Raw genomic sequence first — 11,614 nt, forward strand, 5'->3', positions numbered from 1 at the left:
AAGAATCCCCCAATGCACTGCTACTATTTTTGCTCCAGACAGCTACCTTGCCATGCCTTTAATATTTCTCTTCTCTCTAAAACTAGTTCTAGAGACGTTCTTTTCCTGGTTTCTCTGTGATCTCATACTCCTTGGCTTGTTTTTGTTTGTTTTGGTTTTTATCCTCACCCGAGGACATTTTTGCATTTATCCTCAGATAGAGTGGGAGGGAGAGAAGGAGGAAGAGAGGGAGAAAAGCATTGATATGAGAGAGAGACACTGAGTGGTTGCCACCCACAGGACTCCAACAGGAGCCGGGGACGAACCGCAACCAAGGTACATGCCCTCAGCGGGAGCCGAACCTGGGACTCTCTGGTCCGCGGGCCGACACTCTAACCGCTGAACCAAACTGGCCAGGGCTCATACTCCTTGGTTTGAAAAATTTTTTAAATATTTCTTGTGGTGCATGTCTACTGTTAATCTGTTTTTATTTATCTGAAAAAGAATTTATTTCATTTTCATTTTTGAAAGATACTTTCAGTTTCATGGGGTTGACAGTTTTCTTTTTCGTATTTTAAAGATGTTATGTCTTCGTTGTTTGGATTGTATCAATCCTTATTAAAACTCTGGTGGATTATTACTTTGTTCTTCTGGGTGTGATGTCTTTTTCATATGAACGCCTTCAAGATTTCCTCCTCACTTTGGGTTTTTGATAGAGCGATGTCTTTTTCATATGAACGCCTTCAAGATTTCCTCCTCACTTTGGGTTTTTGATAGACACAGATTTAATATGATGTGTCCAAGTCATGGTTTTTTTAAATTTTAGTTTTTGGTAGGGGGAAGATATTTATCCTACTTTGGGGTGCTCTGAGTTTTATGGATCTATGATTTTGGATCTTTTATTATTTTTAGAAAATTTCTCAGCCATGCCTTTGCAAACATTTCTTTTGCCTTGTTCTCTCTCCTCTCTTCCTGGGATTCTAGTGACATGTGTTGATTATTTCACACTGTCCTAGAGCTGTCTGATGCTCTGTTCTCCCCCTACCCCAACCATCTTTCTCTTTGTATTTTAATATGGACAATTTCTTTTTACCTGTCTTCAGATTCAATGATTCCACACCCGGCTGGGTCAAGTCTGATGACCTCATTGAAGAAGTCCATCTTTGATGTTGTATTTGACTTCTAGACTATTGGACTCTTTCTTATCTGTCCATATCTCTGCTGAAATTCCCCATCTGTTCATATATGTAATCCAGGTTTTACGCCTGATCCTTTAACACATTTAGTCATAGTTGAAGTTTCTGTCTGGGTGATTTTTGAGTCCAGTGGGCTCATTGCTTTGTCTTTTGACAATGGATTGATTTATCCCTGCTTTTTATGCATGTCTCCTAAGCTTTGATTGAATATCAGATATCATGTTCTAATTGAAATGGACATAAACAGTGCTTCCTCCTGGAGATGGGTTTTCTCTTCTCTCATCAGTGAGTGTGTGGGGGGCGGGGTTGAATCGACCTGCTCAGATGTTGACCGTGGTTTCGGTTTCATTGTTATTGTGAGGATGTTCTGAGCAGAAAGACTCCAGGTTCCTTTGTGATGGGCTGGGTGGGGGGTGGGGGGTGGGGTGGGGGCAGTGTTCTTGCCCTGCCCTAAGTTTTCAGCTGCCCCCACGTGCTTTGTACACGGAAGGGACCTGTACACGCGTCTGCCTTTCCCTGCTGGAGACTGATGGCGCTCACCCAGCTGCGCTGGTCGGGCTGAGTCGGCAGGAGCCTCTCTGTCACCCTGGCCAGGGTCAGCCTGGAGCAGGCCCTGTGCACCTGGGGCTTGGAGGTCCAGGTTTCCTCCGACTTCCCGCTGCTGCTCCCTGCGACGGCCAGCCTCCACTTTGTACCTGGGGGGTGGGGGAGCTTCCTGCCCTCCTGTGGGAGCAGTCCTTAGGGCTCCCCGTGCGACCCGGGGCCCAGGCCTGTTCTCTGCCCCCCACTCAGCAGGAGGGAAGCTTTCCTCTGTCCTTTCCCATCTGCAGTGTCCTGGGTGGCAGACGGGGATGGCACCTTCCCCCACCCTCCAGCCGCCAAGGACCCCACCTTCCGCTGAGCTTTCCAGCCAGACTCCTTGAGGAGGTGCTGCTGTGCTCGGGACGGTGTCCACCTTCCAGAAAGAGCTCCGGACACATGTGAAGGCAACGCCGAGGGACCAGCCGCATCGAGAAGGCGAGGTGTATTTGCCTCACCCTGGGTGGGATTCCTGCTGGAGACGGAGGTGCCCCCTGCGCCCCAGAGCTGCCCTGAAGGGACGCACAGAGTCACGAGGGACCCAGACCACCCTGCCACATTCTCTTCCTGGAGTTCAGAGGGCTTGTCGGACACGCTTTCATCGGCCACGTGCGGAGCCTGGAGGCCCCCGAGGGCTGGCTGTAGGAGAGGCGCAGGTGTGGCCCCGTTGGCACTGGGAGCCACTGGCAGGAGACCGTGCGGGTCAGCAGCAGGAAGGGGTGCTGCAGGGCATGGTCTGCAGACCGGGGTGGGGCAGGAGGGCTGGCCGCACCCCGAGGACTGGCAGGAGGAGGCCACATACACCACTGGCTTGCAGCTCAGGGGCACACAGAGGGCTGGCAGGTGGGGGCTGTGCACACAGTGGGTTTGCAGCTCATGGACAGGCACACGGAGGACTGGCAGGTGGGGGCTGTGCACACAGTGGGTTTGCAGCTCATGGACAGGCACACGGAGGACTGGCAGGTGGGGGCTGTGCACACAGTGGGTTTGCAGCTCGTGGGCAGGCACAGGGAGGGCTGGCAGGTGGGGGCTGTGCACACAGTGGGTTTGCAGCTCGTGGGCTGATAAGTAATCAGTTTTGGGACCTGTTTATTTGTCTCCTCATTTTGGCTGCCTCCCTGTGTTTGTTTCTGTGTATTACTTAACGAGCGGTATGGGGCTAGCTGAGACCAGATGCTGCTCGTTTGAAAGAATTTAGGAAAACCTGAAGTAGGATCCAAGACAGGCCAATCTATGGTTAAGCAATTGCCAACAGCTTGGGTGGGCCTGAAAGTTGGGTGGAGCAGGGCCTCAGGGAGTCACCAGGGTGGGGCAAACAGTGTGAGCCAGGTTGCTGGAGTCCCAGATATGGGGTCATCTGCCACCCCAGGGAAGGGCTCACCAAAGGAGCAAAGGCCTCTGACAGCACGTCTGTCCTGGAGAAAGCCCCTTCTCCAGCCCTCGCTCCAGTGCCAAACAGCTCAGTTCTTCCCTGTATGTCTCTGATGCCCCTCGAGCTGCCTCCCCTCCAAGCTTAGAGGGAGAGAGTCCGATAAGTCCATGCGCGGGCCCTTTAAGGAGCTGCCTGGGGCTTCAGCCGCATCAGCCTCCCTGAGCCCCAGTTCCCTCTGGTTTTCCAGCCAGAAGTTATGGGGATTCTCTTCTTGGCACTGGAACCCTGAGCTGGGCGCCTGGTGTGGGACGGGGATGCCTCAGTCCTCAGGGAGGACCTTCCCAGCCCAGGTGTCCTCCTGATTTTTATCTGCCACACGTGGGTGTGGGACCAGCCCGTCCCCTCTGCCCTCCTACCAGTCTGGATGTGGCTGCTGCTTTAATTCCTTAGTTGTAGGACTTCCATTCAGCTTGATTTCAGGCGGCTTTGAATGATGGTTGTTCTGTAGTTTAGTTGTAACTTTGATGTGGTTGTGGGAGGACACAATATCGCGTTTACCTACTGCCGTCCTGATCGAAGTCTCACATTTTATTGATTATAGCTATTGGCCTTGTCACATGGAAAGCGAGCAGCCAGTCCTGCAGAGGAGGCTCCTGGGGACCCCAAGCACCCCCCACACCCCCTTGAGGGACTTGTGGGTCATCTCCTCAAACAGGGATGGGGCATGTTCAAATCTGCGTTAGGCAGCAACTGTGGGCCCACCGATGGGAGAGGGGGCCCTGGAACCAGCATAGGGGCTCCCGAGGTCCCGGGAGAGGACTGTGCTCAGGAGCAAGGACAGCAGCTCAGGGGCAGGAGATCAAGCTGCTCAGCAGCAGGTCATCTGGGCCGAGCAGGGGACGCAGCAGGCTGGGTGGGAGCACACGGGGCGGCAGAGCAGGAAGACGCAGGTGGCTGGGCCGAAGCAGGACGAGGATGCTGAGCAGGGGGCAGCCCCAGAGCAGACGAGCTTGCAGCAGACAGGTGTGCACAGACAGGCTTGCAGCAGACGGGCTTGTAGCAGACGGTGTGCAGCAGACGGGCTTGTAGCAGACGGTGTGCAGCAGACGGGTGTGCACAGACAGGTGTGCACAGACAGGTGTGCACAGACAGGCTTGTAGCAGACGGTGTGCAGCAGACAGGTGTGCACAGACAGGTGTGCACAGACAGGTGTGCACAGACAGGCTTGTAGCAGACGGTGTGCAGCAGACAGGTGTGCACAGACAGGTGTGCACAGACAGGTTTGCAGCAGATGGGCTTGCAGCAGACGGGCTTGCAGCAGATGGGTGTGCACAGACAGGCTTGCAGCAGACGGGCTTGCAGCAGACGGTGTGCAGCAGACAGGTGTGCAGCAGACAGGTGTGCACAGACAGGTGTGCACAGACAGGCTTGCAGCAGACGGGTGTGCAGCAGACAGGTGTGCACAGACAGGCTTGCAGCAGACGGGCTTGCAGCAGACGGATGTGCAGCAGACAGACACAGCAGGGCTGCAGGCAGGGGGCAGAGGTACAGCAGGAGGGCTGGCAGCTAGACTGCTAGCAGCACAAGGGTGTGCAGGAGCTGGTGCAGACTGACTGGCAGGGGCTAGGCCCACAGGCTACCTGGCAGCAGGGGCTGGACACACAGCTCACTGGGGTGTAAATGAGGGTCAGGCAGGGGGCTGGGGCACAGCAGCTGGGGGCACAGCAGGAGGGCTCACAGCAGCTCTCTGGACAGTCGTCCACCTCCCGGGAGGAGCCGGTGCCAGACTCCGAGGAACCGGGCAGGCAGGCGTGGCTGCCATAGCTCAGGTCGCTGGAGCAGACGGACAGGGTGGACGTGCCCATGGTGGGCGGTGGGCTGGAGGAGAGCTGGAGGAGTGTGAGTGTGTGAAGGTGAGTGAGTGTGTGAAGTGTGGGAAATGTCAGTTTTTATACCTCTCCCTGGGTGGTGTGCCCAGCAGGAGGCTCCCATGCCCATCCTTCCTTGTTGGTGTTGGCGCTGTGAGCACCTTCATTATGGCCAGTCTGGTCATGAGTTGTTCTTGCTCAGACGTTTTGGACTTTCTTGGGCAAGGCTGGCTGTCCCTGGCCTGGGTCTGACTCCTGCAGGGACACCTGGAAGGAAATCGCAGCTTCTCTTTGGCTGCCCTGCCATTTCCCCCTGGTGGGCCATGTGCCAGGGCTGCCTGGAGACAGCTGGCCCATGGGGATGCACTGTGTGGGCCCAGCCTTGTGTGCAGGCCCTTACCTGGGCCAGTAGCCTGGCCTGTGATTGGAAAAGAAGTGGATGGAGGTGCTGCTCTGGGGAAGGTGACGTGAGGAGAGGCCTTCCTGGTGGGCTCTGGGGACTTCTGCGGTGGCGGCGGAGGGCTGCACAGACCACGAGGCCGAGGACAGGAAGGACCTCCTCTCTCCAAGACAAAGGAAACTTCCAGCTGGCCTGGCTCCCTGGTTTGTTAGGAGGACCAGATTCAGGGACTGACCTTTGGGTCCTAAAGCACATCCCTGAAGCCCATGGTCAGTGGTCCTGGGAGAGTCAAATCCCGCTCAGGACCTGAGGGTAGAATGGGATCAACTTGGAGGAGGCGGCATGGATGAGGCTGGAGTGGAGAGGTGGAGGAACACTCATCACTGGTGTGATTTCAACCACAACCCAGAGGGGATGTTTACGAGGTACATATTGAGGATATTGAGCTTCTGGAAAATATTTGCAATACGCATGATACCTGAGAGTTTAGTATGAACATTAAAAAGTCCTTACAACTAAAATAGTAAGATACAAAAGGATCAAATACAAAGCATTCAAATGTTCAATAACCATAGGCAAAGCTGCTTGACTTCATTTAATAATATAAATTTCTCAAATTAAAACATAGCTGTGCTATTATAAGATCAACCAAGATTTGCAATGCTGGTCATGCCCAGCGTGGTGCCTCCCTCTTGGGAACCCTGAGCAGGCATGTTTTTCATGCATGTGGGATAACACAAGATAAAATGTACCGTTTTAACTATTTTGAAGTATATGATTTAGTGGACCTTAGTATAGTCACAGTGCTGTGCAACCATGACCACTCTAGTTCCAGAACGTTCTCATCGCTACGAAGGAAATGCTGTGTTATTAAGCAGTCCCTTCCCATCCCTGTCAATCATTACTCTGCTTTCAGTCTCTATGGATCGGCCCATTCTGCACATTTCATGCAGAAGGAACCATACAACACGTGGCCTTTTGTGTCTGGCTTATTTCACTGAGCATAACGTTTTCAAGGCTCATCATGGTGTAGCCGGTGTCAGCGCTTCACTCCTTTTTATGCATGGATGGTGGCCCCTGTATGGGCGTACCACATGTTATTTAACCATTGATCAGTTGGTGGGCACCGGAGTTGTTTCTACCTTTTGACTAATGTGAATAATTATGCCATAAACATTTTTGTACAAACTTTTATTTGAATACCTTTTTTCAGTTCTCTTGGGTATATACTTAGGAGTGGAATTGCTGGGTCATATAATAATCCTATATTTAACTTTTGAGGAACTGCCAGACTATTGTCCACAGGGGCTGCACAATTTTGCATTCTTAACAGCAATGTATGAGGGTTCCATTTCTTCACCCACTTGCCAGCACTTGTTATTTATTTAGTTTTTCATTATAGCCACCCTGGCGGGAATAAAGGGGTTTTGATTTGCATTTCCCAAAGGACCAATGATACTGGGCTTCCTTTCATGTGTTGTTGGCCATTTGTATATCTTCTTCGGAGAAATGTCTATCAAAGTGCTTTGCCCCTTTTTAATTATGTTGTCTTCCCGTTGAGTTGTGAGAGTTCTTTATGTATTATATATACTAAACTCATCAGAATTATAATTTGCAAGTGTTTTCTTTCATTCTGTGGGTTGTCTTTTCACTCTCTGGACACTGTCCTTTAATATACAAAACTCTAAAATCTTAATGCAGTCTAATTTATCTATTTTTTTCTTTTATTGATTGTGCTTTTCGTGTCATACCTAAGAAACTGCTGCCAAAGCTAAGGTCTGACAGATTTACCCCTATGTTTTCTTCTAAAAATTATAGCTTTAGCTCCTATGTTTAAGTCTTTGATCTATTTGAGTTATTATTATTACTACTATTGTTATTGTTGTCAAATGATCTTTAATTGAAATATTTTCCTTTGTGGTTCTTAACTAGTTGGACATTCCGCTGTGCCACTGTTGTCATAGGGGTGAGGCCATCAACATTGCAGTCCACAAACTGGGCAGTCCCCAGGAGCTCTTCAATGGTTCCAGAGATTTCTGGAGCTAAAGATCGGTGCTACCTCTTTTGGGCAGTGTTGACAATGTCATCGAAAGAGATATTACCACCATGCTTAATGTTTTTTTTGTTTTTTGTTTTTTTGCTTTTTTCTGTCTCCTGGTGGTTCTTTGAGGGCTTTAATGATCAGAGCAAAGGCAGAAGGTACTACCTGAATCTGGGCCTGTCTGTTCTGAATGGTCAGTTTCACTGTTAATCTTCCCTCTTGCTGCTCCTAAGATTCTCTCTCTGTCTTCCAATAATTTGATTTTAGTGTGCCTCAGTGTGGATCTCTTTGAGTTTATTCTATTTGGAGTTTATTTAGCTTCTTGGATATGTAGACTCATATGCTTCATCAAATTTGGGAAGTTTTTGACCATTATTATTATTATTATTATTAATCCTCACTCAAGGATATTTTTTATTGATTTTTAGAGGGGGGGTGGAGAAAGAAGGAGAGAGAGAGACATCAATGTGAGAAATACCAATTGGTTGCCTCTTATATGTGCCCTGACCAGGGATTGAACCCACAACTTAGGCATGAGCCCTGACCAGGAGTTGAACCTGCAACCTTTTGGTGCACTGGATGATGCTCCAACCAACTGGGCCACCCAGCCAGAGCATGACCTTTGGTTTTTTGTTTTTTTTTTATCCTCACCCGAGGATATTTTTCCATTTTTTGTACAGATAGAGTGGGAGGGAGAGAGAGAGAGAAACATCGACGTGAAGGGACACATCGAGTGGCTGCCACTCGCACGACCAACCAGGGCCGGGGACAAACTGCAACCGAAGTACGTGCCCTTAGCGGGAACCGAACCCGGGTCTCTCCAGACCGCAGGCCGACGCTCTAACCGCTGAGCCAAACTGGCCAGGGCATGACCTTTGTTTTTTAAAATATTTTTTCTGCTCCTTTCTCTTTCTCCTCTTTCTGGGACTCTAGTATATGTTGTTCTGCTTGATGGTGTCCCACAGGTCCCTTAATCTTTGTTCTTTTATTTTCATTCTATTTATTCTATTTACTTCTCAGACTGGAGTATTTCAGTTTACCTATCTTCACTTTCACTAATTCTTTCTTCTGCCTGCTCAAATGTGCTATTTAGACCCTCTAGTGAAATTTTCATTTCAGTTATTGTACTTTTAAACTCTGAATTTCAATTTTTCAAATATTTCTGTCTCTTTATTTATATACTCTATTTGATGAGACATAATTCTCTTGGTTTCTCTTAGCTCTTTGTCCATGATTTCCATGAACTCTTAGAGTATTTTAATAGAGTTGACTTGGCTCTGTCTAGTATGTTCAATTCCTGGACTTTACATGCCTCATACTTGTTTTTGAAAATTGGACATTTTGAATATTATAATGTGATAGTTGACATCAAACTCTCCTTCCTCCCTATAGTTTGTTGTTGCTGATTATTGTGGCTTGTTTTTTTCTTTTTGTTTGTTTAGCAACTCTTTTAAACTATTTTTGTAATGACTGTACTCTTTGTTATGTGTAGTCTCTGTTAGTAGTCAGATAGTGATTTGACAAAAAGTTCCTTAAACGCTTGGACCCCAAAAATGTTTTTTCCCCAGTCTTTGTAGTTGGGCTCTGTTTGTGTGTTGGAGCATGTCCTCGACCCTCAGCTGAGGAGTAAACTCTGCCTTCACCTTCACTTCCTGCTTGCTCAGAGCTGAAACGCAGTCAGAGGCTTTCTCAGGTCTTTTCTGAGCATGTTCATCATCATAGGTACATGTGTGGCTTCTAGACTTCCAGGAATTGGTGGAAGCTTTGAAAACCTCTTTCTTCAAAGCATGTCAGTCCTGAGCTTGTCATTCTAGGCTTATCAGGGTGTCTCCTGTTTGCCAAAGCTGATGTTTTTTCCTCGCGTGCCTTAACTTGTTTATCTGACAAACACTGTCCGTACACATGCTTTAATGGCTTGAGGAAGTCCTGAATTAGAGGAAATAAAGGCAAGCCCTTTGTATGGGTCCTTCAAGAAGCCACCAGCCAAGTTAAAACAGACAACCACGCTTCCTTTAGGACAAGGTCTGCCGTGCTCCCTCCAGCACCAGGAGCAGCACAGGCTGCTGTCTCAACACTGCTGCTGAGCTGGGGGTGGGGGAACGGGGCAAAGCGGTCCTACATGGTTGCACTTGCATTTTTCTTGAGGAAGCATTTCCTTGGTTGTAGTAAACCTTTGACCATTTCCCAGAGTTTAGATAAAGCTGGTTCTGTCAGCTTTGCCAGTCCCCGCCCCTTCAGTGTTTTGGGGAGGGGAGCTTAGAGTTCCCTGTTTTCTATCTTTTAAGGAGATATTTGTCAGTATCTCTCAGAATTTATCCTTGGAAAACACCCTGACCCGGAAATTCCACTTTAAGGAATTTAAGTGCCATGGTATACATGAGGGTCCTCACAGAGGTGTTCATGATAATCAAGATGAGAGAGACTTTACATGCCTGCCCACCTGGTATATTACATACATCGATAATAGCATGTTCACGCTTTGGGAGGATATGTACTTTGTTAAATAAATCATGATAAGATATTTTTTTCTTATCAAACTGGCAAAGATAGAAAAATGCAAGCCTCCATGTTGGGAAAATGTGCTATTTAAAAAAAAGGGGGGGGGGTTTAATCCTCACCCAAAGATATGTTTATTGATTGAGAGAGAAAGAGAGAGAGAGAGAAAGAGAGAGAGAGAGAGAAATATCTATGTGAGAGAGAAACATTGACTGGTTGCCTCTTATATGTGCCCCAACTGGATATCGAACCCACACCTAGGTATGTGCCCTGACCAGGAATCAAACCTATAACCTTTTGGTGAATGGGACAACGCTCCAACCAATGGAGCCACCTGGACAGTGCAGCCTGTACTAGTATCTAGACCCAGAACCTCTCATGGGCCACGCGGAGATTTTCACATCACCTGTGTCTGCATGCTTTGCTCTGCACTTCTAGTTTTAGGAGACCATTCCCAAATTTGCTCAGTCATGTGTGAACCTGCATCTGGACACATGTGGACACACGTGTTCCCATGTGCCTCCCACTCCATGGTTTGGACTCGCTCTCACATGAGCTGGACTTTCTACACCGCCCGTACCTGGGACCGTCCCTTTCCGCCCTGCTCTCCATCAGCCCAGCCAGCAGGTGGGGCTCCGGAGGCTGCCTGCTGCGTCCCAGCAGCGGCTCGGTGCTGGGGCCCAGGGTGTCTTTCCCAGTGTCTGTGACCCTGGACGTGCTGAGCTGCTCAGCAGGAGTGACAGCCTGTGTGAGGTGTCTGCAAGGGAGCTTGTCAGACCAGAGCCCAGGTGTTTGATCGGGGGCTGGTCACGTGGCACCGCTGCCTGGCACACCCCCAAATTCCAGACTCCCGGGGACAGTAGATGTCAGCACAGCCATCGTGTCTGCACAGTGAGGCCCCTCGTCACATGTCCCAGAAACCCCAGGTCTGCTGTGCTGACCCCTTTCTGGATTTGCCCTCCTAGATCCAGGATACTGTAGACATCTGGTCACCCCTGAGGGTGGCTCCTCCCCAGGGCTGGCACCACACAGAGACTGTTCAGCCTTTGTGTCCAGAAAGAATGTCCATCTTCTGGACACAGATGTGGCCAGAGTGACAGGGGCTTCCAGGACACCACTGCAGGGCAGGACCCTGGTGGCCCTGAGGGAAAACCCGGACCCACCTCACCTGGAGCATGTCAGGTCGGGTGTTTGTTGTAAGTAACAGCAATGCATCCTGGGTAAATGGATCAGAAAGGACTTTATTGGGAGGAAGGGGCCGCGCACAGAGGGCGAGGTGTGGGAAGGTGAACGACGCACACAGCTTGCAGCGGACGCGCGGGGGCCACACGCTGGGTGGCTGGAGAGTCTGGCTTCTCACTCTCTCCACTCCAGGCTCCAAGGCCTGGGGGAGACCCGCTGGCCTCGCTGGGGTCACTGCCAGCCCGGGCTGGGTGGCAGGGCACGATGATTGGGGGGAAGTCAGTACTTGGAGAAAGGGGTGAGCTGGTCCCAGAGGCAGAAATGCAGAGTGGTGGCTGGGTGACCACAGATGTCTGGTGCCCGGACCAAGGAAGGGGACTTGACAGCTGTCTCAGCTCTCAGTAACGAATCTTGGGGGTACAGATGGCAGTGAGCTGTTGAGTTTTGGGGTGCCCTTAACAAGATCACTCAGCAGCAGGATGTCGGGGCTGAGGCTGGGAC

General features: G+C 50.0%; 1 pseudogene; it reads right to left on the reverse strand.

Annotated features, from left to right (window-relative positions):
- Window positions 1–3,994: 3,994 nt before the first annotated feature.
- Window positions 3,995–4,991, reverse strand: LOC118617615 (annotated as a pseudogene).
- Between the last annotated feature and the right edge of the window lie 6,623 nt (window positions 4,992–11,614).

The sequence above is a fragment of the Molossus molossus genome, unplaced genomic scaffold, assembly GCF_014108415.1.
Source record: "Molossus molossus isolate mMolMol1 unplaced genomic scaffold, mMolMol1.p scaffold_m16_p_5, whole genome shotgun sequence".
NCBI lineage: Eukaryota > Metazoa > Chordata > Mammalia > Chiroptera > Molossidae > Molossus > Molossus molossus.